The sequence below is a fragment of the Pimephales promelas genome, chromosome 5, assembly GCF_988280905.1.
Source record: "Pimephales promelas chromosome 5, fPimPro1.hap1.1, whole genome shotgun sequence".
Lineage (NCBI taxonomy): Eukaryota > Metazoa > Chordata > Actinopteri > Cypriniformes > Leuciscidae > Pimephales > Pimephales promelas.
The window spans coordinates 3986122-3991121 of NC_142773.1; the positions used below are offsets into that span (position 1 = coordinate 3986122).

At 47.9% G+C, this 5000-nt stretch overlaps 7 non-coding genes across 7 annotated transcripts; 1 reads left to right on the forward strand and 6 right to left on the reverse strand.

Moving 5' to 3' along the window:
• Positions 1-107: 107 nt before the first annotated feature.
• On the reverse strand, positions 108-179 carry trnae-uuc (transfer RNA glutamic acid (anticodon UUC)). The gene has a single exon. It is a non-coding gene; the product is annotated as a tRNA-Glu (tRNA).
• A 321-nt stretch (positions 180-500) lies between these two features.
• trnar-acg (transfer RNA arginine (anticodon ACG)) lies at positions 501-573 on the reverse strand. Its single transcript has one exon. It is a non-coding gene; the product is annotated as a tRNA-Arg (tRNA).
• Positions 574-1567: 994 nt separating this feature from the next.
• On the reverse strand, positions 1568-1640 carry trnar-acg (transfer RNA arginine (anticodon ACG)). Its single transcript has one exon. It is a non-coding gene; the product is annotated as a tRNA-Arg (tRNA).
• Positions 1641-2019: 379 nt separating this feature from the next.
• trnae-cuc (transfer RNA glutamic acid (anticodon CUC)) lies at positions 2020-2091 on the forward strand. Its single transcript has one exon. It is a non-coding gene; the product is annotated as a tRNA-Glu (tRNA).
• A 115-nt stretch (positions 2092-2206) lies between these two features.
• trnay-gua (transfer RNA tyrosine (anticodon GUA)) lies at positions 2207-2293 on the reverse strand. Its single transcript is given in 2 exon segments — positions 2207-2242; positions 2257-2293. It is a non-coding gene; the product is annotated as a tRNA-Tyr (tRNA).
• Positions 2294-2418: 125 nt separating this feature from the next.
• Positions 2419-2490, reverse strand: trnae-uuc (transfer RNA glutamic acid (anticodon UUC)). Its single transcript has one exon. It is a non-coding gene; the product is annotated as a tRNA-Glu (tRNA).
• A 321-nt stretch (positions 2491-2811) lies between these two features.
• trnar-acg (transfer RNA arginine (anticodon ACG)) lies at positions 2812-2884 on the reverse strand. Its single transcript has one exon. It is a non-coding gene; the product is annotated as a tRNA-Arg (tRNA).
• Between the last annotated feature and the right edge of the window lie 2116 nt (positions 2885-5000).

A 5000-nucleotide genomic window follows, 5' to 3' on the forward strand; every position in this document is an offset into this window, starting at 1 on the left:
AACCTAAAGCTATCAGGTTTCGTGAGCTCCGCCTGCTGGCTAAAAGTGCTAGAGGCACAGAGACACGTCCTGTCCGTTTCCATAAGTGAAGCAAAGACAACACAAACTTCCCATACCGGGAGTCGAACCCGGGCCGCCTGGGTGAAAACCAGGAATCCTGACCGCTAGACCATATGGGAACTTCCTCGTGCCACTAGCAGGCCCTTTGGCTTTTAGTGTGCGACCACCCCCTTCTTTAAGAATATGGGAATGAGCCGAAGGAATTGTTTACTGAATTCGATTTCATCAGGCTCATCGGAGGGAGCTCTCATTTGCCTCGCCCAGGGGGTTCAGTGTCCTCCCAGTCCAGTGCTGGCATAAGAGACACTATAAACTGGTCGCAAAGCAAGGTCCTTGTGACAGTACCCATGCAATGCATCTGAAAAGACGCATGGTATTTCATGGTAACCGTTATCCCACTGACAAAGCAGCCTATTTTTGGACTGTCAAAAAAGGGTGAGCGAGCCAGCCAGGAGTCGAACCTAGAATCTTCTGATCCGTAGTCAGACGCGTTATCCATTGCGCCACTGACCCACCACCTTTATCTCATGCCATTAACAGGCCTGGAGCCAACGTCAGGAAGGGGTCCAATGAGGGGTCTGCTATTAAAAGCTTCGAGATGGAGGCGTCACATGTTGGGGATCTCGGTTGCTTTGTTTTTATGGCAAGTTGTGGTGTTGTTAGGATATTCCCACAGATCCTGTGGCACTTTCTCAGTGGAAGATCTGTTATCCAGGGTCAGAGACATCTCCTCTCCTGCAGGAAAATTCAAGTGTTAGTGGCCCTGCTTGAGCAGTTGCTGCAAAATGTGGTAGAGGCACACAGTCAGGCTTGATGGGAAAGAGTGAGCAAACCAGGACCTGAGCTGCCTGGGTGAAAACCAGGAATCCTGACCACTTTTTTTTTTTAGAGACTATTTCAGGCATTTTGAGGAAAAAAAAGAGACAATTTAGCATTTTTGAAACATTTCATTGACTCTTTTTTTTTTTTTTTTTTTTTTTAAACAATAATGCTTACAGCACCTGGTATTCCCAGGTGGTCTCCAATCCAAGCACTAACCAGGCCCTACCCTGCTTAAATCCTGACCGCTAGACCATATGGGAACTTCCTCGTGCCTCGAGCAGGCCATTTGGCTTTTAGTGTGCGACCACCCCCTTCCTTAAGAATATGGGAATGAGCTGAAGAGATTGTTTACTGAATTTGATTTCATCAGGCTCATTGGAGGGAGCTCTCATTTGCCTCGCCCATGGGGTTCAGTGTCCTCCCAGTCCTGTGCTGGCATAAGAGACACTATAAACTGGTCGCAAAGCAAGGTCCTTGTGACAGTACCCATGCAATGCATCTGAAAAGACGCATGGTATTTCATGGAAACCGTTATCCCACTGACAAAGCAGCCTATTGTTGGACTGTCAATTTAAAATATTATTCAACTAATCCAATAATAATAATAATAATAACAAAAATGATGGGCTAATAAAAGGAAATGATAAAGTGGCTATGGGCTGGCAGCGAAGCAAAACAGGGTGTGCGAGCCAGCCAGGAGTCGAACCTAGAATCTTCTGATCCGTAGTCAGACGCGTTATCCATTGCGCCACTGGCCCACCAATGAGTGGGCGGATGGCTTGTCGGTGTCTGACTGTTCAGAGGCCTGACATAACACCTACTTTATCTCATGCCATTAACAGGCCTGGAGCCAACGTCTGGAAGGGGTCCAATGAGGGGTCTGCTATAAAAAGCTTTGAGATGGAGGCGTCACATGTTGGGGATCTCGGTTGCTTTGTTTTTATGGCAAGTTGTGGTGTTGTTAGGATATTCCCACAGATCCTGTGGCACTTTCTCAGTGGAAGATCTGTTATCCAGGGTCAGAGACATCTCCTCTCCTGGAGGAAAATTCAAGTGTTAGTGGCCCTGCTTGAGCAGTTGCTGCAAAATGTGGTAAAGGCACACAGCCAGGCTTGATGGGAAAGAGTGAGCAACCCTTCCCTGGTGGTCTAGTGGTTAGGATTCGGCGCTCTCACCGCCGCGGCCCGGGTTCGATTCCCGGTCAGGGAATGAGCTTTTGCCCTCTTGTAGCAGTCGTGATTGCAAAAAGGCGGACTACACACTCAAGCGCTGACGGCCTCGTCGAGAAGCATGGCCAATTAAATGTTTGCGTGTGAAAAAGACCTCCTTCGAGCCGGAGTCGAACCAGCGACCTAAGGATTCCCAATTTGCCACCTACAGTCCTCCGCTCTACCAGCTGAGCTATCGAAGGCACACCGGCTGCGGACAGAACCTAAACCTATCAGGTTTCGTGAGCTGCGCCTGCTGGCTAAAAGTGCTAGAGGCACAGAGACACGTCCTGTCTGTTTCCATAAGTGAAGCAAAGACAACACAAACTTCCCATACCGGGAGTCGAACCCGGGCCGCCTGGGTGAAAACCAGGAATCCTGACCGCTAGACCATATGGGAACTTCCTCGTGCCACTAGCAGGCCCTTTGGCTTTTAGTGTGCGACCACCCCCTTCTTTAAGAATATGGGAATGAGCCGAAGGAATTGTTTACTGAATTCGATTTCATCAGGCTCATCGGAGGGAGCTCTCATTTGCCTCGCCCAGGGGGTTCAGTGTCCTCCCAGTCCTGTGCTGGCATAAGAGACACTATAAACTGGTCGCAAAGCAAGGTCCTTGTGACAGTACCCATGCAATGCATCTGAAAAGACCCATGGTATTTCATGGTAACCGTTATCCCACTGACAAAGCAGCCTATTGTTGGACTGTCAAAAGAGGGTGAGCGAGCCAGCCAGGAGTCGAACCTAGAATCTTCTGATCCGTAGTCAGACGCGTTATCCTTTGCGCCACTGGCCCACCACCTTTGTCTCATGCCATTAACAGGCCAGGAGCCAACGTCAGGAAGGGGTCCATTGAGAGGTCTGCTATAAAAAGCTTCGAGATGGAGGCGTCACATGTTGGGGATCTCGGTTGCTTTGTTTTTATGGCAAGTTGTGGTGTTGTTAGGATATTCCCACAGATCCTGTGGCACTTTCTCAGTGGAAGATCTGTTATCCAGGGTCAGAGACATCTCCTCTCCTGGAGGAAAATTCAAGTGTTAGTGGCCCTGCTTGAGCAGTTGCTGCAAAATGTGGTAGAGGCACACAGTCAGGCTTGATGGGAAAGAGTGAGCAAACCAGGACCTGAGCTGCCTGGGTGAAAACCAGGAATCCTGACCACTTTTTTTTTTTAGAGACTATTTCAGGCATTTTGAGGAAAAAAAAGAGACAATTTAGCATTTTTGAAACATTTCATTGACTCTTTTTTTTTTTTTTTTTTTTTTTAAACAATAATGCTTACAGCACCTGGTATTCCCAGGCGGTCTCCAATCCAAGCACTAACCAGGCCCTACCCTGCTTAAATCCTGACCGCTAGACCATATGGGAACTTCCTCGTGCCTCGAGCAGGCCATTTGGCTTTTAGTGTGCGACCACCCCCTTCCTTAAGAATATGGGAATGAGCTGAAGAGATTGTTTACTGAATTTGATTTCATCAGGCTCATTGGAGGGAGCTCTCATTTGCCTCGCCCATGGGGTTCAGTGTCCTCCCAGTCCTGTGCTGGCATAAGAGACACTATAAACTGGTCGCAAAGCAAGGTCCTTGTGACAGTACCCATGCAATGCATCTGAAAAGACGCATGGTATTTCATGGAAACCGTTATCCCACTGACAAAGCAGCCTATTGTTGGACTGTCAATTTAAAATATTATTCAACTAATCCAATAATAATAATAATAATAACAATTAAAGCTGCAAGCAGCGATGGGCGGGCCCTCGCACCTGTAGCGAGTCGGGGTGTGAGGCGCCGCGTTGCATATTCTGCAGCTCGGCCAGTGCGGCTGTGCATTTGCTATGCTTCTTCGTTAAAGGTCACTTCCTGTTACCAGCAGGTGGCACTATGACTGTGGGTGAATGTCGGCATGTAGATTTGTTCAGGGCGGGACTCTTGTCAAAGGTGTGAAATTTCATGCATATCTGGGCTTTTACAGCCAAGTTACTACAACTTCCTGTTTCATGGCGAATCATCGACGCCATGGACACGCCCATCGACGGAAACCCGCAGATAGCACAACTTTACATCGTCAATGCCTTTAGAAGGCACAGCAGAAATGTGAAGTCGATCCGACTAAAGCCCTAGGAGGAGTTAGTTAAAGTACGTAATGAGTAAATCATCCAAAAATGGCGGTAAAATTAGAAATGGCTGACTTCCTGTTGAGTTTAGGGCATCGCTCCAAGAGACTTTTCTGTGCGTCTGGACATGGTAGATGTACCACAGAAATTTCGTACATGTCGGTCAAACATGCGACGGGGGCTGCTTCGTTAAATGTCACTTCCTCTTGCCACTAGGTGGCGCTATGAATGTGGGTGAATGTCGGCATGTAGATTTGTTCAGGACGGGACTCTTGTCAAATGTGTAAAATTTCGTGTAGATCTGGGCATTTACAGCCAAGTTACTACAACTTCCTGTTTCATGGTGAATCATCGACGCCACGGACACGCCCATCGACGAAAACGCGCAGATAGCACAACTTTACATCGTCAATGCCTTTAGAAGGTACAGCAGAAATTTGAAGTTGATCCGACTAAATCCCTAGGAGGAGTTCGTTAAAGTACGGAGTGTGTAAATCGTCCCAAATCGGTCGCCGAATTCAAAATGGCGGACTTCCTGTCGAGTTTAGGGTATGGGTTCTTGAGGCTTTTTTGTGCGTCTGGTCATGGTAGATGTACCACAGAAATTTCGTACATGTCGGTCAAACAAGCGGCGGGGGCTGCTTCGTTAAAGGTCACTTCCTGTTGCCAGCAGGTGGCGCTATGACTGTGGGTGAATGTCGGCATGTAGATTTGTTCACGGCGGGACTCTTGTCAAATGTGTAAAATTTCGTGCAGATCTGGGCATTTACAGCCAAGTTAGTACAACTTCCTGTTTCATGGCG